Genomic DNA, 25547 nt, shown 5'->3' with positions numbered 1-25547 from the left:
TGCGGGTGGGGGAGAGGGGAGCCGCCATATCGGGCGGTCAGCCACCCGACCGCACCGTGTGTGGGGACCACCTGAAATGTTGGACGTCAGATCCCCCGTCGCGACGCAATGTGCCTATCTCTCCATCTATGGCCGGCTTAAGACAAACTATTCAATCAGTGCAAGACATCCCAGCAATGGCCTATGAGAGGGTGACCAGAAGGTAGCTGCTGATGAAAAAAAAACAACTGATATGCAGCAATCCAAAATCCCTATTATCCTGGCCACATCCTCTCCTCCATCACACCCCCGCCACATCCTCTATCTTCCTCCTTCCCTCAAACTCCGGCCACTTCCTCTTCTTCATCTTCCTCCTTCCTTCATAACTCTCCTCCATCATCCACCTTCCCTCACACCGCCACCACATCCTCTCCTCCATCATCCTCCTTTCCTCATACCCCGGGCACATCCTCTCCTCTATCATCCCTCATACCCTTATACACTGGCCACATCCTCTCCTCCATCTTCCTCATACCCTGGCCACATCCTTTCCTCTATCATCCACCTTCCCTCACACCCCCACCACATTCTCTCCTCCATCATCTTCCTTCCCTCATGGGCAGGTCACATCCTCTTCCTCATCATCCTCCTTTCCTCACACCCCCACCACATTCTCTCCTCCATCATCCTCCATCCCTCGCAGTGGTGGCTCAGTCAGAGTCAGAGAGCGCTTCTGCAGTCACACTACTCAGTATATGTATGTTGATGTGGCTGATTGTTTGGTAGCTTGACAGTCAAATGCATGAACAGCCTCTCTTATAATGTATTCTTTACTGTATATAACATGGACACGGTGCCAAATTCAGCACAAATGCCATTTTTATTACCTTGCAAAGTAACACATATGTTTCAACTATATGAGTGTGAAACAATGTCTAGGAAGCCTCACAGTCACCTTCAACATGTTAATCATATGCACATTTTATTGCTGAATATTAACATGTTGCAACACCAAAAGGACAGTGTAACATGCAATATATTTGTGATTGTCACAAAGTATAAATAGGGCCTGTACTTACATAGTAATCTATAGGTCAGTTGCAGCAGAGCACAGTTGTCAGAGAAGAGAGGCAACGAATGCACTGGCTTGAGGTGACATTCTGTTCCTGATTGAGTAAGAGATGACTAGTGTCAGAGGCGTAAGTTCGTAAGAAGCTCATGGAGGCGAAATAGTGGCTGGTGCCCCCCCACCAGCATGCACATTCATTCACTACCAACACCCCAGCAGCACCCAGACACTCCCCTGATTCACCAATGACTCCCCTTCTCCCTCATTCACCAACGACACCCCAACGACACCCAATTACCCTCCCACATTCACCACGAACGCACAGCCCAGACACCCCCTCCTCATTCGCTACCAATCCTGCAGCACCCACCGTCTTACACTATTAATAGCTATGCTGCACCCAGACAACCTCCTTTATTCACTATCAACACCCCAGCAGCACCCAGACACCCCTCTCCTACACTACAAACACCCAGACACCCCCTACTACACTACAAATACCCAGACACCCCCCTTCTACATTATCAATACCCAGACACCCCCCTTCCTGCACTACCAACATTTTGACACCTTCCACCTACACTACCAGCACCCAGACTCCCCCCTCCTACACTACGAGGAACCATACACCCACTCCTACACTGCCAACACCCAGACACCTCTCTCCTACACTACCAGCACCAGACAACCCCCTCCTACACTACCAGCACCCATACACCACCTCCTACACTGTCAACACCCAGACACCTCCCCCTACACTGACAATATCCAGACACCCACCTCCTACACTACCAGCTCCCATACACCCCTCCTACACTATCAATACCCAGACACTCCCTCCCACACTACCAACACACAGGCACCCACTCCTACACTGTGAACACCTAGGCACCCCCCTCCCACACTATCAACACCCAGGTACCCCCCTCTAACACTATCAACATCCAGGCACCCCCATCCTACACTATCAACACCGACACCCCCTCCTAGACTACCAGCACCCAGACAGCACCCCTCCTACAATACCAGCACCCAGGCAACCCACCTCCTACACTTTCAGCACCCAGACACCCCCCTCCTACACTACCAGCACCCAGACACCCCCTCTTACACTACCAGCACCAAGACACCCCTGCTACACTACCATCACCCATACACCCCCTCCTACACTAACAGCACCCAGACACCCCCCTCCTACACTACCATCACCCATGCACCCCTTCCTACACTACCAGCAACCATACACCACCTCATACACTGTCAAAACCCAGACACCTCCCTCCTACACTGACAATATCCAGACACCCCCCTCCTACACTACCAGCACCCAGACACCCCCTCCTACACTACCAGCACCCATACACACCCCTCTTACATTACCAGCACCCAGACACCCCCCTCTAACATTACCAGCACCCAGACATCCCCCTCCTACAATACCAGAACCCAGGCACCCCCCATCCACACTACCAGCACCCACGGACCCCCCTCCCACACTAGCAGCACTCAAACACCCAACCCCATACAATACCAGCACCCAGTCTCCCCCAGGCATCCCCCTACTACACTATTAACACCCTGACACCCCAACATCCTGACACCCCGCTCCTACACTATGAACACCCAGACACCCACCTCATACAACAACATCCAGACATCCAGCCCCTTGAACTCCCACTAACCTCCTGTTGCTGAATTGTGGTCTTCTGACTACAGTGCACTGCTAGCCTGCTTCAAGGTGCTCACTGGTCACAGCTCCCAACCTCCAACCTCCTTGTCCAGGGCAGAGGAAGTAGGTCCTGACACCTGACTTGTGTGTGTAAGAGGCGGGTGGAGGAGGAGCCGATAATGTAGGGACATCCACCTCAGCTTGTGTTCCAGCTGCTGCTCCTCATAAGCTCGTGGCCCGCGGCCCCGGATCTCTGTAGTCACTGACAATCCAATCGGCGGCGGGCGGCCCCATCAGAGAGGTTTCTCCCCTTTAACCCAGTAAGAGAGGGGTCCGGCCCAGGGGAAAGCTCCCGATGTCCCGGTGGCCCAATCCGCCCCTGGACACAACCATTGGAACTTACCCCAGCCCCATGCTAGATGCAGAATCTCCATCAGAGTATAGCCTCTAATGTACAACATTAAGTGTCTGATTCAAGTACTACTCCTATGACTTACCTGCGACACTAACAAAACATGCCCTTAAGAGGGAATATCTCAGCCACCACCCTGGTGGAACTCCTAATACATTCTAGAGTCATTTTGGCTCAATCAGTCCTGAGACTCTGAATGTAAATACCATGGGATTGATGCCTCATGCAACGTTTTAGGGATTTAGACGCATGTGCAGTCACAGTTGCCAATGTATGTGAACATTGACATTCCATCTGACTCAGAGTAAGCTCCTCTGTGTGGAGTAAAACAAACACACAACGTCATCCTTTAGAACGCATGGTACGAATGCTTTGCAGCTGTAGAGGATGTAAAGATTAACCAGAACAACAATTCAAAACAATTTGCAAAATTAATAAATTGTATTAATTTAAAAAGAATAAAGGGAGTAGCTTTAAATGGCAAACTGAAAGCCCACCTGCATATATAATAGAAAATGTACAGACAGTGGGTCTGATTCCGAGATTTATGCTAATACAATCGCAACCACATTCTCTCACGAATCGCAGTTGCTAAAATATGTGAAAGCACAGCTGAGCATAGGGATGCCCACTGCTGCCTTCCCAGCTTAAACATCAGTAACATCTACACACATGTGGTAGTAACGCAACATGCAAGACAAGTCTGACCAGCCACAAACACAGCAGCTCTCCTGGCATGCAGAAAGCTCTCATGTTGCGGAGGAGAACACAATGGCTAATTTATGAATGCCCATGAAATGGCATTTAAACGGTGCAACACGTCTGCGGTTTTCTAACCATCCCCCCCATTATCACCTAAATGCTGACTACCTGTCACTCATTTTGAAAGTGGTTCCTCTGTATGATCGTATTCAAAGTCAAACATGCACAATTGCAAACAACCGCTTACTCTGCTTAAAAATCGGCTTTGCGTAAATCTTTGAAGTAAGCCCTGTACTCGCAGATGATGTTGCCAACAACAGCTTGTGCTATTTTGCCCAGAAATGTATTATCCTGCTGTTCAAATAGGTAAATAATTATTCTGAACTACTTTTTTTGGCTGTTATTAATACAGACCTGACTTCCACAAAATACTGACTGCAAACTGTTTATGTATAATCAGTGAATGACCTGTTTGCATCAATCTTTAATTGTACTTTCACAGATAGTAAGTTGCTGAAAAGCATTTGACATCCCTTACAAGAATATGTTTTTTTTAATGCTGCTAAATAAGGTGATGATACTTTTATCATAATTTTATCAATTGTTTATACATAATTACATTTTGCACGTAAGTTCAGTACTTCTCATATTAATACCAGGATTCATCAGGTTAGGGCAGCACAGACGGTGTAATGGTTACCATTACTGGCTCACATCACTGAGGTCATGAGTTCAATTCCCACTAGGGCCCGAACTGTGTGGAGTTTGTGCTTACGTGGGTTTCCTCCCACACTCCAAAAATTTAGATAGGTTAATTGGGTCCCAACAAAATTAACCCTAGTGTGTAAGTGTATGTGCATGTGGTAGGGAATATAGAGTGTAAGCTCCACTGGGACAGGGACTGATGTGAATGGACAAATATTCTCTGTAAAGCGCTGTGGACTATGTGTGCACTATATAAATAACTGGTAACATCGAGTACCATCAGAGCCTCATGCACACTTGCACAAGCTCTGACGTTACTCAGGAATTGCTAACCTCATCGCACACACTGAGTACCTCGAGCTGCGTAAGACATCAAAGTGGATAATTGATGCACACCCCTGCAACGGCGTTCAAATGCACGCCTGCGTTTTGCCAACCCCCCGTCTCCTCCCACAAACGGTACTTCCTGTCAATCACTTTGCGATGGGTCTGCGTAGTCACTGCGATCTCAGTGACCGGTTTGCGCAAGCACACTGCGATGCATACACATGCGCAGAATGCAACAATCAGCTAAGTGCGTGCATAATGGCAGTTGCGATCCTTGCTGAATCAGGCCCTAAATCATATTTCAACTTGTTCGTATTTAGGACCTGATTCAGACCTGCTTGCTAGGATGCAATCGCTCGTAGCTGGCCGATATTTGCAATCTGCGCATGTGTATCGATCACATTGCACGTGCGCGAACCTCTGCAACAGATCGGGAAGCACTCGCTCGCTCGCTCAGCATAGACAGCCCAGTTGAATGAGTGACAGGAGAGGCCATTTGTGGGTGGTAACAGGGACAGGCCACTAGAAACGGGGGAGTGGAGGTACGAATGCAGGCGTGCCTGAGTGTTTACACACCATTTCAGAGGCGTGCATAATTAACAGGCAGCGTCATTGTACACGTCACCTGGTTGTATTTCACACTGAAGTGATCGCAGTGCTTGGGGCCAGGTGTAGTCAACCTCAAGCGCTGCGAGCACATCCGATGGTGCTCGATGTACCAATGTTTTCATGCTCTTCCTGGAGATGACATGCGCAAGTGGGCATCTTATGAATGGCTGGTGGGCGTCTGCATACTCAAAGTGATCGCTCGCCAAAACATAGTGGGCATGCTAATGCCTTGCCGTGCGATAGCCTGCCTTGCTGGGCATGCGCTGGATTTGCATACGCTGGGAGCGAGCGATCGCATCTAGCGAGCAGCTTTGAATCAGGTCCTTAGTTCTGTTAATTAGTTTGCCGTATAGTATGGGCGCAATGTTCTGTAGTATAGATATGTGTATTGTATATTTCACAGCTGTGATTTTTATTTTATCATGAATTCTTAATATACTTGCCTTCATACAAAGTACGCAATTAACAATGTAAAAAGATCTTTATAAATAGTAAAGTCGCATTTGAAAAATATAATAAAATAAAATAAAATAGCACTAAAAGTAATCATCAAATTTCAAATGTTACAAACAAATATATTTCTCTCAGGCAGAATTATTATGCTTTCACATTGAACTTGCTAAAAAGTAATACATTCATTAAAAATATGTAATTTAAATTAAAATGGTACAAGGATACAGGTATCATAGTTATTATGCAACATATTAAACCACAGATAATAATACATACTAGTAACCTCTAAATTAAAAACTAGTCAGTCTCAAATGAAATTACAAAGTGACTTTCCGCCCATGCTGGTCTGCCACAGGTGCCCAAACAACAGCAGTAGACAGTATAGAGCTCTACTTTTATTTATTGATACATCATTTGTAGACATAAAAAATATAATAAAATGGAGCTAAAAGTAACCATCTAAGCTCATATGTTAAAAAAAACAAAACTTAACTATTGTGTCATTATTATTATTATTATTATTATTATTATTATTATTATTATTATTATTATTATTATTATTATCAGACACTGTAAGATTGATTAATTTGCTTAAACTCTTTCCCCTCTTACCTGGGATAGGAGAGAGCAGATGAATCAATCTTGTAAGAACCATCACTAATTCACAGATTTCAGCACCAATATAGGACCTCCAGCAAAGCTAAACATGGGAGGTCTGATCCTAAGGCACTGTATTTGAGATCATTTGAAGTAGAACTACCATAAATGCTTCAGGAAAAGGCTGTGGTGAGCTTACATAACCCTGCTTGAACTTATCTCTGAAACCATCCATTAGCTTTCCCGCTAGGCTGTTTTAGCGGGGCGCGGCGCCCTGCCCTCCTTCTGGAAGGCACAAAGCGCCCTGCCCTCCAGAAGGAGGGCAAAAAGCGCCCTGCCCTAACAGCCTGCGGGAGCCGTGTCCCGCGGGTGAAGAAATGTGCGGTGACCCGGTCACCGCCGGAGAATAGACGCCGGGCGCATGCGCCCCGCATCTATTCTCACTGTCTGCAGGGCTTGGGGGCTGCCCGGCATTTCCGTAAGTGCCGGGCACGCCCCCAAGAGTGACGAAAAGGGGACGCGTCTTATAGACACGCCCCCTTTTCAATGACCACGCCCCCTTCTCGGTCGCGCGCACGGACATGCCCTCTCTAGCTCCGGCGCCCTGCCTCGCGCCAGAGCTAGAATGAACACTAATCCATCCCGCATTTTTGGCTGTTGAGGAACATTACCACATAACTGTCTACTGCTCTTTTTGGGCACCAGTTGCAAAACACTCTCGGTGGAAGTTCCTCTGAAACCTCATCTGGGACTGGCTAGTTCCTAGTTTAGAGATTACCAGTATGTATTACAGGTTGAGTCTCCCATATCCAAAATGCTTGGGACCAGGGGTATTTTGGATAACGGAATATTCCGTATTTTGGAATATTTGTATACCATAATGAAATATCTTGGGAATAGGACCCAAATATACACACAGAATGCTTTTATGTGTTATATACACCTTATACACACAGCCTGCTGGTAATTGTATACAATATTATCAATAATTTTGTAGCTCAAGAAAAGTTTGTGTACAGAAAACAAATTTATTTATAATTCATATACACCTTATACATACAGCCTGAAGGTAATTTTATACTTTATTTTTAATAATTTGTGCCTTAGACAAAGTTTGTGTACATTGAACCATCAAAAATCAAAAGTTTCATTATCTCAGTCATGCCAAAAAAATTCCGTATTTTGGAATATTCCGTATTTCGGAATATTTGGATATGGGAGACTCAACCTGTATTATCTTTGCTTCTAGGATGTATTTTTTGCTTTTTTTAAACTAATTTTCAGGCAGCAATATCTCACTTTCTCAATGCAGTGAAATCTACTAATGAAATTGAGATTGCTTTCAAGGGTTACATTTTTTTCACATACTCTATAATGGAAAGCTGCATGAATACTCACTCTAATGCCATATGTAAGGCGCATATGGGTGCGCATTGCGGTCATTGTACCTGGAACACAGGGTAAAAGGCAGGTTTCTCCATATTTATCAGCCACATAGCACGCAAGGAATGTTGGGCAGCAAAGTCCAAAAAGACCTGTAAATTGCAAAATCACATTTTATTGTAAATTTCATGACTGTTCTGTATCTTGCACTAAGAACTTTGTTTATATGCTAAGTATTTAACTACATAAATGAAAAAAAAACCTTAATTTTAATAGTTAATGTAAACAGCCAGTGCAATCTTGAATCAATGAAGCATTGTTTTTAACACTGTTTTCTCAACATTACCTTTCAATGTACTCAAGCCAGGATTTCAACTATCTGGCAATGGGATAATACGTTTCATTATTATCTGAATTTGACCTGAAAATTTGGTCTATTTCTGTCATTCTGAGGGCTAATAAGGGAAAGGGTTATCCATGTGAAATAATAATTTTCCCTGCTGCTGAGGAGACATAGGAAAATATGCTAACTAAACTCGGATTGCTTCTAAGATTCGTAAAATGTTTGCAAACCATGTGTAGTAGTGTATGGGGGGAATTCAGTTTTTGCCTGTTAGCAATGAGTGCCTGACGGAGCAATTTAACTGTTTTTCTAATCGGGCGCAAGTACTGCGGGCACCCAGATTTCTGCTCGTACCCTCTTGAGGTGGTGAATAGGAATCAGCGAAAAGTCGGCTTTTGGGTGCCCAAACAGCTGTTTGGGCACTCTAACAAGGACATTAACCGGGTTTAGCTGCGTTATGTTGCTAAACCAGGTACATTTGGGCAAAACAGGTGCGATAAGTAATGGGCGTCTAGGTCACTCATGCCCGATCGGTTGCATCAATTGAATTGCCCCATCGGGTGCACAAAAAAACAATTGTATTCCCCCCTTAAACCTTCTTCAGAAGCCAAGTGAACAAACAGACAATGGACTAGACTCAGCCTGCTTTTACTAACTTGTTTCCAGCTTGCATTATCTGCGCTGCACTGACGTTAGACAAACGAAGAGAACGATGCAGCAATGACAGGATATACTATCACACTTACAGATGCCACAGTCTTCGCAGCAGTCACATAGGTTGGTGCTCCACTCTCCAGTTGTAGACATGACTCCAGATGGAGCAGATCCAGGCTGCTGGGTGACCACTGACATGGTATCTATAGTAAAACATTAGTTGTGAGTTACAATACAATTCCTCTAAAATCCATAACAAATTTTACAGTTTAATAAAGTTTAAAATAAGGAGTAGCAATATTGCACCTACTTTTTTCCCCTAGGCTTGTTAAGTGTGATATTGTGTCATGAACTACTCTACTTATTAAGGCCTAAAAAAGGAGAAGTAATGTGATTTCAAAAGTGAATGAAATAACAAACGTTTGAATGCATTAATAATTACTCAATTTACAACAACCCAGCTCTTGGTTAATCTGCTTCATATCCTGTCTCTAATTTCTATTCACTTTCCAAACTATCTATAATTTGTAAAGCACAAAGTTTTGTTTTCTACTTAGTCACAGTTAATTCTCATTACTTTATTTTTAAAGCCACCTTTATTTAATCTTTTCACCTTTACAGTTTCCTTTTACATTTCAACATTAATGACATTGATCAAAGATTATAATAATATTTATCAAACATTCACTTATGTCATCATTTTCTCAGACTATTCAACAAAACAGTTATAGTTGTCAGGGATCTCATTATGTACTTGATAAACAGATATCCACAAGTTTGTAATATATCTTGAGGCAACAACTTAACCGCTTATATATTGACGCGCATCATTTTGATTTTCAACACGAGGTACATGACAGTACTTGCCATCTATGGCCCGTATTCAATTTGAAGTGTTAAGTCCGGATCCGCGTTAAGTTACCGCCGATTACGTAATTATTGCCTGTTTTGGGTTTACCCCATATTCAATTTGAAAGACTTTCCACCTAGGCGGAAAGTCAATGCAATGTAATAGGCGATAAAGTATCGACTATGAATGGCAGAAAAAAGTGCAGAATTGGGGTTTTGGGGTGCAACATTTCGGGAACCCCCGTGCAGCCTTCAGACAGTCCCCCAAAGGTAATTGTGTAAAAAAAAAAAACTTAAGGACACCCCAAAATTTGACTTTGAAAAAGGGGTTAAAAAAAAAATGTTGGGGTTAACGCGGCTCGGCTCAAATTGAATACGGCTCTATAGCGGGTGATCACCCTGAGGGCCATCTTAATGTATAGGCACACTGGGCAGCTGCCAAGGGCCCCACGATTCTAGGGGTCTTCGAGCAGGGGCGGGCTGGGGGCATCTACAGGGAGTGTGTCGCCACTTGCTCCGTGCATAGGATACATCTCAGCTGCAGTGCAGAGCAGGAACTGCATTGTGACCAGGAGAAAAGAAGATGGGGGTGGAGTCCGTAATCCATGTTTTACATCATATTTTTTTATGTTTAAACATTAATTTTGTTGAAAGTACCAAGAAATTCAAAGGTTTCATTTTATTGACAGTTTACATTTTTATTCCTGGGCAGGACAGAAAAGTGGTGGGCAAAGCACAGTATAATGATACATGTCATCAGAATAACAATAACTACATTTGTGAGCTGGAGACCAGTAGCCATTTTCTTGTAGTATACTTCCAACTTGATGCAAACATAACATAATTTCTCTGCCACTTCAGTGCACTGGATGCTAATAGTACAATCAGGTGAGATATTGGAAGGTTTTTAGTGAGTGAAGAGAAGGTGAGAAAGATAGCAACAAATGGGGTAGAGGGGCTGAGAAATTAGGTACGAAAAAGGGAAGAGAGGGAAAAGAGAGGCAGGGGAGTAAGGATGTAAGAAAAAGGGTGGACAAAAAAAGGTAGGAGAGGGTTAGGAGGAGAGAGAAATTGGTAAAAAGGTGGTGAGAAATAGTGTGAGAGACACTAAATACTAGAGTTGAGCGGATTCGGATCTCAGTGATCCCAACCCACCCGAACTTAGGGGATCCGAGTCAGCTCGGATTTTCCCGCCTGATTCGGATCTGAAAACGAGGTGAAACATCATCATCCCACTGTTGAATTTTCGTGGGTTTTGGATTCTATAAAGGTCCTGCGATCGCCGCCATTTTTCATTCTGGCTGTGGAGAGTGAAGAGGGAGGGAGCTGGGAGCTGTGCTATGTGGCTGCTGTTGTGCATTGTGACTTGTGACTGACTACTACTAGGTTGTGCTGGGAGCTGTGCTGCATAATTTAAGTTGTCCTGTCCATAGGGGCTGGCTGGCTGTTATCCACAGGGGCTAGCTGGCTGGCTATTGCTGGCTGTTGTCCTGTACATAGGAACTGGCTGGCTGGCTGTTGTCCATAGGGGCTGGCTGGCTGTTGTCCATAGGGGCTGGCTGACTGTTGTCCATAGGGGCTGGCTAGCTGTTGTCCATAGGGGCTGGCTAGCTGTTGTCCATAGGGGCTGGCTGTTTTGAGGTTGTCCTGTCCATAGGGGCTGGCTGTTATCCATAGGGGGGCTGGCTGACTGTTGTCCTGTCCATAGGGGTTGGCTGGCTGTAGTCCATAGTGGCTGGCTGGCTGTTGTCCGTAGGGACTAGCTGGCTGTTGTCTTGTCCATAGGGGCTGGCTGTTCTGCTGTGTTGTCCAGGGAGTGCTCTGTCCATCAGGGGTGCTCTTCTTCACCCCCAGTGTAAAAAAAGAACTATTTTTTGTGTGTGCGTGTTAGCCACACCACCAGTGAAAAAATAAAAACAATTTTATGTGTGTGTGCGTAATTGCGTATTAGCCACACCACCAGTGTGAAAATAAAAACAATTTTTTTGTGTGTGTGTTAGCCACACCACCAGTGAAAAAATAAACTATTTTTTGTGCGTGTAGTTAGTTGTGTGCATTAGCTGCGCTATAATTGCTTGGTGACACTGCAGTAAGACTGCAGTGAGTATGGAGGACAGTCACATGACAGGAGAGCAGGATCCACATACCAGTCTTGTAGCTATCGGCAGCAGTTATGATGACGATGCAAGGCCGTCAACGTCATTTATGAAGGGTGATGTACCAGGGCTTAAGTCAGGCCAAAAAGTCAGGCTAAAAAATCAACTTTTACCCTGTTAAAGAAAAAAAAAAGTCAGCTTTAGAGAAACAAAAAAATTGGCAATATGCCATTCACTACACGAAGTTGCAAGGTAAGCATAAGACCTTGGCCTTTATTATTTATGACTGGTGGTACCAGTGATGATTTAAGCCCCTCTGCTTGTAGGAGGGGTACACAAAATATTAATATCATTAAGACAAGTAATATACCGGAACCAACTGTGTGCTCCAAAAAATTCACAAATCCCCGAGGAGAGTCCAAGTGTGTCTGCGGTTGCCATGTGTGAACCTGATCTTTCTAATACTGTACTTGAAGAGGATCCTCCTTCCACCATTTGTGTGCCCTCTACAAATGTGGGGATGTGCAGCACAAGTCAACATGCAGATGCAGAAATCGAGGATGCTTCTGTGGAATTGCACGAGGATGATGAGGAGGATATTTATGTAGTTGGCGATAACAAGGATGATGAGGATGTTAATGATGATGAGGATGTTGATGGTGAGGATGTTTGTGTAAAAACTGTAAATCAGGCAACAGTTGTTGCCTATGGTGGGAAAAATCCCATTGTTGGCATGCCTGAGCAAAGGACCAAAAAATCCACTTCTTGTGTGTGGAATTATTTCCATCCAAGTTCGGACAACCTTTGCCAAGCCATTTGTAACCATTGCCAAATAACAGTGATTAGAGGTAAGGACCTTAACCATCTTGGAACCTCCTCCCTGTTACATCACTTGCAGTGCATTCATCTGGAAAGGGTATTTCAAATTCTAAAACTTTGTGGACAAAAAAACAAACAACAATCAGTCCAGTGTCACCTAGTTGCTCCCTTCTATCTGGATCCAAGCACCTGCAATCTCCACCACCAACACCTGCATCATCATCAACATCCTCATTCATGATCAGAATTAGTCCTGCATCCAATTTCATAAGCATGACTGACTCCTCTCCTATCTGTGATTCCTCAGAAGGATCCTTAAGTGTTACGCCTGTTGCTGCTGCTGCTGGGGTTGGATCTTCATCCCAGAATGGGACCAAGAAGACTATTACTAATAGTAATTTAAAAAAACAATTGACTATTAAATAGTCCTTTGATAGAGGAAGTAAGTAAAACAGCTGTCACCCAGTTTCACTGCGGATCACTGACGCCATGATGGCTGTGCTAGTTTTAGATAGTGAAATAATAAAAAATGAGGATGATAGTGTGGAGGAAGTGCAAAAGGAGGATGAGGGGGAAATGTGTGTCCTATCTGACGGTATTGAGGATGTTGATGACGAGTATGTTGTTTGCGTAAATCAGCCACTAGTGGCAGCAGTTCTTGCTCATGATAAAAAGAAAGCCAGCAAAAGCCACGTCTTGGGTGTGGAATTATTTTAATCTAAATTCTGACAACAGTTGTGAAAGCATCTGTTCCATTTGTAAAGCCAAAGTTAGCAGAGGAAGGGACATTAACTATCTAGGCACCTCCTCCCAGTTAAATCATTTGCAGCGAGTTCATGCACTTTGTTTAACAAAATTATAATAATTTGTAAATTAATAACAAGCAGTCCAGTATCAGCTACCAGCAGTTCTGGACCAGCACATGCAATCTCCACCACCAACACCCTCATCATCAACCTCCTCCTTAATAATTGAAGGTAGTCCTTCCAAAAAATGTTTTGTGGGGGCCCAAACAAACCAAAGAGTTCAGCCACAAAAGTGTCAGTCCTAGCCACAAAAGTGCTTGGGCCCTCATTCAGAGCCGTACGCTCTGAGTAGAGCGCACGCTCTGAATGAGGGCCGGCCTCCATGAAAATGGAGCGTCCTCCTGGACGCTCGTATAGCTGTGGGTCACCACCCACAGGCTATACGAGCGTGCAGTTTGATGGCCGCGATGGTCTTGACCATCGCGACCATCGAAACTGCGAGCCGGAGCCTGCGGTTGAGGTTTTCAACCGCAAGCTCCGGAGTGATTTTGTCTCTATCAGAGCCAAAATCACTCCCACTGACATCACTAGTGATGTCAGTGGGCCGGCTTCTGACGGGAGGCGTTCCCGTGGGAACGCCCCTGTCAGGGAGGCACGCCCCCGACACGCCTACCAAAGGGGGCGTGCTGTCAATCAACATCGACAGCATGCCCCCTTTGATCAGACACAATGAGCGAAGGACTTTCCTTCGCTCGTCGCGTCTGGCGCATGCGCATTTTGCACCTCTTTTCTTTACATTTTGCACAAAATTTTTGGCATTGCTGACTGACATTATTATAGTGTTTTAAACTACCATCCTGTCTGCCACTGCTGTGTGGTAATGTTTCATAGATGTCCTATATTTTTTTAAACTGCCGTGCGTTTGTGTCGCTGCTCTGTTGCTTACTGTAGTCAGCCAGCTCGCTGCAGCCTTTGGCCTATATTGGTGAAAAATAGTGAAATCAATATTGTGAGCTGTGAGGTAGTTAAGAATGCATGGAAATGCCTGAAAATGATTGTTATTAAAGGTAATAATACTGTAGGAACAAAAATAGGCCCAAATTATGTGGGTTTAGCTGCTTATATAATTTTTGGGAAAAAATAAAGATCCAAAACCAAAATCTAAAAACAAAACACCAAGGAAAAAGATCCAAAAAAAGATCCAGACCCAAAACCAGGGGAGATACAGATCCAAAACAAAAACAAGGGGGTCGGCGCACATCTCTACTATGGACAGGACAACAGCCAGCCAGCCTCTATATATGGACAAGAGCCAGTCAGCCCCTATATAATGGACAACAGCCAGCCCCTATGGATGGACAGGACAACCTCAGTGACTCACAACAGCCAGCCAGCCCCTATATGGACAACAGCCAGACAATATGGAAATTAAGCAAAGCAACAACTGTAGCATGCACAGCAGCACAGCTCCCTCCCTCTTTATTCTCCACTGCCGGAATTAAAAATGGTTGTGATCGCGGGACCTTTATAGAATCCGAAACCCGTGAGAATCCGACAGCGGGATGATGAAGTTTTGCCTTGTTTTCAGATTCGAGTCAGGCAGGGAAACTCGAGCCGACTCGGCTCTGAATCGGATCCCCTTAGTTTGGGTGGGTTCAGATCTCTGAGATCCGAACCCGCTCATCTCTAGTCCATAGGGGCTGGCTGGCTGTAGTCCATAGGGGCTGGCTCGCTGTTGTCCATAGGGGCTGGCTGTTCTGCTGTGTTGTCCAGGGGGTGCTCTGTCCATAAGGGGTGCTCTTCACCCCCAGTGTGAAAAAAAAAAAAAATTCTGAGTGCTTGTTAGCGATACTTGTCATTAGTATATGTGCGCAGGGGTGCTGTGCTGCTGTCTGTCAAGGGGCTGCTGCCTTTTGCAGGGATTCACCCCCAGTGTGAAAAAAACAAACAATTTTTTTCTGTGTGCATGTTAGCCACACTTGTCATTAGCGTAGGTGTGCAGGGGTGCTGTGCTGCTGTCTGTCAAGGGGCTGCTGCCTCTTTCAGGGCTTCACCCCCAGTGTGAAAAAAACAATTTTTTGGTGTGTGCGTGTTAGCCTGCCACACCACCAGTGAAAAAAATAAAAACAATTTTTTGTGTGCGTGTTAGCCACACTTGTCAGTAATGTAGTTGTGCAGGGGTGCTTTGCTGTGCTGCCTGTGTCATTTATCAAGAGGCCCCTGCCTTGTTCGGGTGCTCTCCCTCCCAAGTGCCAAAAAATTATTAATTAAATCACTCAATTTTTCAGTGTGTGTGTGTCAGGGGTGCTGCCTCGTTCGGATACTCTCCCTCCCAAGTGCCAAAAACAAATTAAATCAATGTGTTGTTTTTTCTGTGTGTGTGTGTGCGCGTTAGCCATGGCATCACAAACGCTGAGATTTGTATAAACATTTTCAAATGGGAAAATAGAGGATATGGTTTAAAAAATGGAATAAAGCAGCTAAAACTGCATTCTCTTATTATAGTCTCCCTACTCCCCCTACCCATGGCCCCTCTACCTGACTTTCAGTAAGCCAGAGGGGCAACTCCATGCAATCGTATTCCAGAGTGCAGCTTCTCCTCCTATAGCCCACATCAGAAGATGTGTAGGGGGTGTGGTGATGATATGGTCTAAAATGGAGCTCACATCCACTAAAGTGGACAATGAATGCCCAATCTAAATGGGATCACAGCTGTAATTTATACACAACACAGGATTATTATTATTATTATTATTATTATCCTTTATTTATATGGTGCCACAAGTGTTCTGCAGCGCCTTACAAAGTACATAAACAAATTATTTGACAACTGACTTACAGTACAAAATAGAACAAGGACATGGATAATATACATTGATACATAAGTGACCATAACACCTAGATATGCAACAGATCGTAAGCAATCAAGTGTTAGGTGCCCTGGTGGGGGGTAAGAAGTAGGTGAAAGTAAAGGAAGGAGAAGCACATGAGCATAGAGGCCCTGCTCGTAAGAGCTTACATTCTAAAGGGGAGGGGCAGACAAACAGGATTGTGAGGTTCTGGTTTTGTTTTGGGCCCAGGGTGGTGATCGGAGCAGACACTGAAGCAGGTTTAAATGAAAAGGTGGAACTTTTAATGAGTGGTTTGATAGATATGAATATGACAAAAACTAAAATCCAGATATAGCACTAAGTTCACTAGGGAGCTGTGGTTAAGTAATGGGAAAAAGGCCAGTTAGTGACAGACAATGAAAAATGTCCAGGTAGTGACTGGTTAAATAGAAAATGTTCAGGTAGTGGCAGACAATGGGAACTGTCCAGGTAGTGACTGGTTATTAGGGAAATGTCCAGTTGATGACAGGCTGGAGAAATCAGGTGTGGTGGTTGAAATGAAGAATGCAGGCTGAGGAAGGATTATCCAGCAGAGTGTCAGTGGAGGCAAGGTGCAGGGTGAACAGCAGACTCAGGTACTCAGGCAAGGGGAAGGTAATGGAGGATGCAGGGTAGTCCTAGCGGGGTTGGAGTAGGCAGGCAGGCAGGTAGCGTATCACAGGAAACTCTCTCTCAGCTATGCTGAGAAACACGTTGCACTGGCTCTGGACCTCCCTAAATACTGAGTGCCATATCATGACTGGCCAGAGAGAGCATGTGACACACCAGGATTGCACGGCTGAATCACATGGCCGGAGGCAAGATGGCGGCGCCCATGCCGAACAGAACGGAAGCACCACCAGGCCTCACCAGCCCAGAGGGACAACATGCCCGCACAGAACCACGCACAGCCAATGCCCCTCACCAAACACCAGTGCCACCACCAGATGACATCACAGGTATTACCCATCGACCACTATGCCGAGAAACCCTGGACGTGACAGTACCCCCCCCCTTATGGGTGGCCTCAGGACACTCACCAGGTCTTTCAGGATGAGTGGAGTGGAATTTCTTGATGAGTGCGGGAGCATGGATATCTCGAGCATCGTTCCAACAGCACTCCTCCAGACCATAACCCCTCCAATCCAGGAGATACTGCAATCGTCCTCAGCGGATGTGAGAATCCAGAACCAGAGAGACCTCGAACTCCACACCTCTTTTCAGTCTGGATGCGAGGGGAAACAGGAAGGACCTTGCAGAATCTGTTCAATATTAGGGGTGTTAGGAGGGAGATATGGAATGAGTTTGGAATTTTTAGATAAGCAGACAGCTGAAGGCGATAAGTCACAGGGTTGATTATCTCTGTAATGAAAAAGGGTCCGATGAACCAGGGAGCAAACTTCATCAAAGGTACTCTGAAAGGGATGTTCACAGTGGACAACCTGACTTGGACTCCAACTTGCATGCAAGGTACCTTCCTACATCTCCTATCTGCCTGAAGTTTGTAACGGGAGGACGCCTTCTCCAAATCAGAATGTACTTGAGCCCAATTAGATGCAAATGTCTGTACAGTATCCTCCACGTCTGGCACATCAAAGGCAGGCAGGCTTCGAAACTCAGGAATACGAGGGTGAAGACCATAGACGATTTGAAATGGGGTTTGATTTGTCGAGGAATGATACAAGGCATTATGTGCAAATTCTGCCCATGGTAGCAATTCAGACCAATTGTCTTGGGATGATGTCAGGAAGATCCTTAGGAAAGTCTCAAGATCTTGATTGACCCTCTCTGTGGATCCATTGCTTTGAGGGTGACAGGCCGTGGAGAAGTTTAACTTTACTTGTAGAACAGAGCATAAGGCTCTCCAGAACTTTGCCACAAAATGAGTGCCACGATCAGAAACTATTTCGGTAGGAAGTCCATGGAGGCAAAATATGTGCTGGACGAACAGATGAGCCAAGTCAGGAGCAGTAGGCAGTTTCTTTAGAGGTATGTAATGAACCATCTTTGAAAATCAGTCTACCACAACCCAGATGGTAGTGTAACCCTGAGAGCTAGGTAAATCCGTTATGAAGCCCATGGAGAGATGTGTCCATGGATGTGATGGAATAGGCAGGGGTAACAATTCACCAGCTGGGGCTTGACGCAAAGACTTATGCTGAGCACATGAGCTACAAGAGAAAATAAACTCTAATACATCAGTTTTCATGGACAGCCACCAATAACTACTCTTTAAAAGTTCCAGAGTCTTCCGAGTACCTGAGTGACCTGCAAAATGAGAGGAGTGAGCCCAGGTGAGGAGCTGCTTCCTTAACTCCGGGGCCACAAAAGTTTTTCCAGTAGGGGGCTGTATCTGTATGGTGGCAAACACTCTTGACTCCAGGACAGGGGCACTACGCAGGGTCTCCGAATTGTCGTTACAAAGGAGATAACTAGACAGAGCATCTGCTTTCTGATTTAGAGCTCCAGATCGGAAGGTCAGGGTGAACTAAAAGCGAGCAAAGAAAATTGCCCATTGGGCCAGACGAGGGCTCACACACTGGATGTTTTTGAGGAAGAGGAGGTTCCGATGGTCAGTGAAGGCAGTGAAGGGAAATTTAGTCCCTTCCATTAGGTATCTCCACTCCTTCAGCGCCAACTTCACTGCCAAGAGTTCTTGTTCACCTATAGCTTAGTTCCTTTCGGCAGGAGAGAACTTCTTAGAAAAAAACCCACAGGGATGAACTCGGTTGTCTTCATATTGCTGGAATAGGACCGCTCCTACTGCTTCAGATGATACATCAACCTCTAACAATAAAGATCTATTCAGGTTAGGTTGTGTTAAGACTGGAGCTGAGATAAAGGCTTGTTTCAAAAGCTGGAAGGCTGTCTCTGCCTCGGGTGACCATAGGACAGGATTAGCGCCTTTACAGGTCAGGGCCATAATGGGAGCCATCAGTGACGAAAATCCCTTGATAAAGCATCTATAATAGTTGGCGAATCCGAGTAGTCTTTGGATGGCTTTCAAGGTTTGAGGTCAGGACCAATCCAGGATTACCTGCACTATTTTGGGATCCATTTCTAGGCTGGAGCCAGAGATGACGTAACCAAGAAATGGCACACTGGTTACACTAAAGACACACTTTTCCAGTTTACAGTAGAGGTGGTTTTTCCTCAGACGAGACAGCACTTCCTTCACATGGTGATGATGTTCCTCTAGAGAAGACGAGAAAATCAATATGTCGTCCAGACAGACAATGACTGACACATATAATAGCTCCCGGAAAATTTTGTTAACGAAGATCTGAAAGACAGCGGGGGCATTGCACAAGCCGAAAGGCATCACAAGATATTCAAAATGTCCATCCCTAGTATTAAAAGCTATCTTCCACTCGTCACCTGAGCAAATACAAATGAGATTGTAGGCCCGTATCAGATCTAACTTGGAGAATATGATGGACCCCTTGACCCTGTCAAATAGCTCCGTGATTAGTGGAAGCGGATATCGATTTTTGTTTGTTATATTGTTCAGGCCTCGGTAGTCTATATAAGGTCTTAAGCCACCGTCCTTTTTGGCAATGAAAAAGAACCCAGCTCCGGCAGGAGAGGTGGAGGGGTGAATAAATCCTTTTTCCAAATTCTCCTGGATGTACTCAGACATTGCTTTGGTCTCTGGTAAGGACAGAGGATAGGTGCGACCATGAGGTTACATCTTATCAGGCAGCAGGTCAATTGGACAATCCCATTCTCTGTGAGGAGGTAAGACATTTGCTTGTTGTTCGGAGAAGACATCAGTGAACAGTTGATACTCCTTAGGAATTGCTGGAGATATTAAAGAAGTTGTTTTCCTTACAGGTCGTATCTTGGGAAGACAAGATTTCTTACAGTCTGTCTCCCATGAAAGAATTTGCATAGAACACCAGTCTATCCTAGGATTGTGCAGGCGTAACCAGGGTAGTCCTAGAATAATGTCTTGGGACGCCTCAGGTATCACTAAAAACTTCAAAGACTCAGAATGGAGTGCTCCAATATGGACTAGCACTGGTAGAGTTTCCTTGGTGACAACTCCATTAGCCAGAGGCCGACCATCCACGGCACTCAAGGAAATCGCATGAGTGAGGGATGAACAACAAATTTGTAGTTTGTCAACTAAGCTGGAGGTTATGAAATTTCCGGCTGCTCTAGAATCTAATTGAGCAGAAAAAAAGGCAGGTTTAGGCTATAGATCTGTAGCTAAGGTTATTACAAAATCTTTATTATTTGAGAACAGACTCATTACTCCTAACTTGATGTCCCCAGTGTCAGTTAGGAATGAGCGTTTCCCGATTTGCAGGAACAGGAGGCCACCAGGTGTCCCGAATCTCCACAGTATAGACAGAGGTTTTTAACATCCTTCTCTGATGTTCCTCTTTGGAGAGATGGGTATGGTTCATCTGCATAGGATCTTCATCCATAGGAGTAGGGGATGGATGGGTAGGTAAGGGAAGGGTAGATGACTTTTGCCTGTCAGACTGTGCTTTTCAGCCCGACGTCCTCTGAAGTGTAGGTCGATTTATTACAGAGTGAAATCATGTCGTTTAGATTTTCGGAAGCTCACAGGTGACCAGATCATCTTTTAGTTGGTCCGAGAGTCCATGCCAAAAGGCTGAGGTGAGGGCTTCCTCATTCCACTTAAGCTTTGATGTTAAAATCTGAAATTGTATGGCATACTGGCTGACAGAATGGATTCCTTGTTTCAGAGTCATAATACCAGATGAAACTGATACAGTATTTCTGGGCTCATCAATGATCCTCCTGAATGATGACACAAAGGCTCTATAGTTATCCAGCAGAGAATCTGAACGCTCCCAGAGTGGGGAAGCCCAATCCAAGGCTGAGCTGGACAACAGAGACACTATGTAAGCCACTTTAGTTTTTGCAGTGGGAAAGTTATCAGGCTATAAGGTGAAATGTATATCGCACTGATTCAGAAAGCCCCGGCAGAGTTTAGGGTTGCCATCAAATTTGCTGAGCATAGGAAGGTGTAAGTGAGCAGATGTCCTGTTACTAGTATTTCCAGATGCAGGAGAGAGCATAGAGACTGTTACCCCAGGGGAGGGCAAGGAGGTTTGCAGATTATCCTGTCTTTTAGACATTTCCTGTAAAAACTGAGCCATTTGTTGCTGCATGGTTTCCAGGTTTTCCAAATCGCCAGCAATGCACCGAAATAAATCTACTCCAGACTCCTGTTCCATGGCCAGGTCCATGGGGCCAGTGCAAACTGTGAGGTTCTGGTTTTGTTGTGGGCCCGTGGTGGTGATAGGAGCAGACACTGAAGCAGGTTTAAATGAAAAGGTGGAACTTTTAATGAGTGGTTTGATAGACATGAATATGACAAAAACTAAAATCCAGATATAGCACTAAGTGCACTAGGGAGCTGTGGTGAAGTAATGGGAAAAAGTCCAGTTAGTGACAGACAATGAAAAATGTCTAGGTAGTGACTGGTTAAATAGAAAATGTTCAGGTAGTGGCAGATAATGGGAACTGTCCAGATAGTGACTGGTTAATAGGGAAATGTCCAGTTGATGACAGGCTGGATAAATCAGGTGTGGTGGCTGCTATGGGCAACATGAACACTTTTCATTTTTAGAAACTTAAATATATCCCCAAATTACCTCTTTTCCTGCCAGTAGTTATTTACATGTATCTCTTTCTCTTCAGATCTGTGTTCATTGGGAAGAAAAACAGTCTGCATCCCTTCTGGGATGAAAATCCACTCCCAGCAAGCAGGCATGGCGCTCAAGAATTCCCAAGAAAGACACAACATAAGACTTAAACCTTAAATCTGAAATGTTGCATTTAGTGCTCTGTTCCACTTGTTCACATATCTGAAATGGTTAAGTGGACAGTGGGAACAACGGCAGTTTGAAGGCCACTAACTAACTATGTTTTTTTTTAATGTCCCTGTACAGGTTGGGAAATGCCTTTATGGAAGGTATGCAAAGGATTATTTAAGTCAATTGTTTTTGGAAAGCACTTCACGTTTTCCAGACCACCTAGCTGGTGCACAGGTGTATTCATTACTCACCAACACATTTGGAAAGATCCACAGGTGGAGTTAATGATTTGTTACACTTGTGATTCTGTGAGGAGACCTGGAAAACATGCACTGTTGGTAGCTCTTGAGCACCAGGGTTCGCTACCCCTGCCTTAAATCACAGATCTTATACTGTATCTGTACTTTGAGGCCACTAACTAACTATTTTTTTTAATGTCCCTGTACAAGTTGGGAAATGCTTTTATGGAAGATTTGCAAAGGATTTGCAACAGTCAATTGTTTTTGGAAAGCACTCTTCCTGGTCCCCTTCTGGGTTGAAAATCCACTCCTAGCATGAAGAAGCAGGGGCAGGATTCTTAAGAAAGACACAACGTAAAGCCTTAAATCATAGGTCTTAGTTACGCTTGTCCACATATCTGTGCTGGTTAATTGGCAGTTTGGAGGCCACTAACTATGTTTTTTTAAATGTCCCTGTGCAGGTTGAGAAATGCTTTTCGCAAGATTTGCAAAGGATTATTTAATAGTCAATTGTTTTGGAAAGCACTACTAGAAGTCTTCCTGGTCCTCTTCTGGGATGAAAAAAAATTCACTCCCGGCAGCAGGCATGGCGTTCAAGGATCCTTCTGGGGCAAAGACTGATGTGAATGTGAATGAGTAAAATTTTCTTTTTTGTAAATGCCTCCCATCCTCCCTTCCCCTTCTCCCTCAGTACTCCAGATTAAAAAATTAAATGAAATTTACTACTAATCAACCATTCCTGTCCCTGCCTTCAACTACATACATACTCCAACTCCCTCAGGCCTCTCTTGAATAATAAAAACATTTGTTTTCTGTTGTTTTCTGTTGTGCCATGTTGGAAGTTAAACTGCCACGTGTTGGTGCCACCCACTGCTGCTGCATAGCTTAGTCAGCCAGCCAGCTTGGTGCAAATTTTGGGCCTATACTGGATGAAATCAATATAGTGAGCTGTGAGGTGGTCAAAATTGACTGGAAATGAGTGGAAATAAATGTTATTGAGGTTAATAATACTGTAGAAACAAAAACAGGCCCATTTTATGTGATTTTAGCTATTTTTATGATTTTTTAAGAAAAAATCCAGATCCAAAACCAAAACCGAAAAACAAAACATGGAGGTGAGGTTTTGGCAAAACCAATCCAGATCCAAAACCAGGGGAGATCCAGATCCAAAACCAAAACACAGGGTTGGCTCACATCTCTTTAAATAACATATGTGGTTAGGAAAAAGTTAAACATTCCATAATAAATCCACATAGTATAGCCAGTAGGAGGGATAACTGAGCTTTCTAAGCACACATTCTCTCACATTATATTAAGACATCTGTCTCTTCTTTCTGGCAGCTGCTCTCTGGTTTGCTGAACTCATCAAGCTCTTAGTTCAACACATACAGCAGACTTGGTAGGAAAATCTGCTGCCACTGGGCATGCACAGCAGCTCTCCTTCCAGGACAAGAACAAAATAACGCAACCTCATAAAAATTGTACCATACAGGGATGGATAAAAGAACACAAGAAGAATTCCACATAGCGTAATAATGTTTACATTATTACGCTATGTGGAATTCTTCTTGTTTTCTTTTTTGAGGTCTACTAAGACAGAGATGTCTCAAAGGGAACGTGGAGAAGAAGAATTTAATTTGATTATTGAAGAGAATTAACTAAAGGACACTGGGACTTTGGTGGACATTATCCATCCCTGTATGGTACAATTTTTATGAGGTTGTGTTATTTTGTTCTTGTCCTGGTAGGAGCGCAATTTCCTTCTGTTTATTTTTCCATTCGCATGTAGTATTGGTGATGCTATTTGGAAATTTTGCTGCTCCTGTTATTGTGCGCAATAGGGATTATATTATTGTTGATGCACAGCAGCTCTGTTCTGTCCCTTATACTGCATGTTGTGGTCGTAGCTCTAATAATATTGTATTATATACTACTATTATTATGATCATGAAATGCACGGTGGGTTTCAAGGCAACCAGAAACCCCCCCCCCGCCGGGTTTGCCTATGAGCACGGCGTGCTGCAAAATCTCTGAGTTTCCAGCAAGTCTTCCTTGCTTGCTTCAATAGAAGATAATCCTTCTCATGTGATGTATATGCCAGTACTGTGGGCTTATTACTGACTCATAAATGACAGCTGTTGTGTGACTATAGGTACTAGCATGCCTGGCTTATACTTAGAAGACAGAGGCTGGCTAGAGGACAGTCACCAGATCTGGACAATTGGCCCCAGTAAAGGTAACTTGCATGATACCCTCTGATTGTCCGCACACAACACTCGCCTGTGTATTTACCCCACTGCATCTTACTCTGCCGGGTCTCCTTCCTGAGTTTGCAGGAACACAATACAACCACCCTCAGGTGGGGGGCACCAGTCCCTTACTTTGCCAGGGGCACTCAGACCCCTAAATACACCCCTAGGAGCCAGACTCACCTTTCTGCCTACACCACGAGATAACATGGAGGACATACTTATGGCCTTGCTACAGGCTACAGTGGATCAGCAGCAATCCACCAGGGCTCAGCAAAAAGCCCCATGGTGCAGCAGATGGCCATAGAGGAAGCAACAGCAATTGAATGCTCTGGAGATCCTGAAGTAAAAGCAATAGTCTGTTGAGGAAAATGAGATGCAACAACAATTAATTCGATGACCTTTGCATGAAACGGCACCATAACTACAAAGCCTTAAAAGAGGTGTTGAAGCATTTTGAAGCACTGTCTGGAAATGCTTCCTCAGCACATCACAACTAGCCCCAGATCCATACCTGCTAGTCATTTTCTGCAAAAGATGAAAAACTGTTAAAGCCTATTTAAAAACTTTTGAGAGACAGAAAATTGGCCTAAAGGTCAGCGGGCATGCCTACTGGCAACGTTTATGTCAGGACAACCACAAAAGGCGTATTTTGACTTGAGCCTCACTGATGCCTTGGATTATGACAAACTAAAAAGTGAAAATTTAACTCATTTCAGTGTCACAATGTCTGTTGAAGCACTACAAGTTAATTGCTGGGAATACCAAGTGGATGAACCTGTTAGAATTCTGTTCTGCTATGGTTTCTCATCACCAGGTCTCCTGATGTGAAGGTGCTGCTTTTCTGACACTCTTGGCTGGTTTGTTTATTTTTCTGCAAGATTTCTGGATCCTGTTTCTGTTAATATGTATACCTGTTTTGCTTCAATGCTCCTGCAATATATCTGGATTCCTGTTCATGCTTTGTTACTGTGTATTCCAA

The 25547-nt window shown here is 44.4% G+C and overlaps 1 long non-coding RNA gene across 1 annotated transcript in view; it reads right to left on the bottom strand.

Annotated features, from left to right (window-relative positions):
- Positions 1-9242, bottom strand: part of LOC148542868 (uncharacterized) — a 41861-nt gene extending 32619 nt beyond the window's left edge. Inside the window, exons 1-3 of the long non-coding RNA XR_015873459.1 lie at positions 9213-9242; positions 8995-9105; positions 7921-8057 (exon numbers count right to left, since the gene is read on the bottom strand). This is a non-coding gene — a long non-coding RNA (uncharacterized LOC148542868). The remainder of the gene's footprint in view (positions 1-7920; positions 8058-8994; positions 9106-9212) is intronic.
- Positions 9243-25547: the final 16305 nt, after the last annotated feature.

The sequence above is a fragment of the Taudactylus pleione genome, unplaced genomic scaffold (assembly GCF_031769625.1).
Source record: "Taudactylus pleione unplaced genomic scaffold, aTauple2 ptg000007l, whole genome shotgun sequence".
Lineage (NCBI taxonomy): Eukaryota > Metazoa > Chordata > Amphibia > Anura > Myobatrachidae > Taudactylus > Taudactylus pleione.
This window is presented reverse-complemented; position numbering and strand designations above follow the sequence as displayed.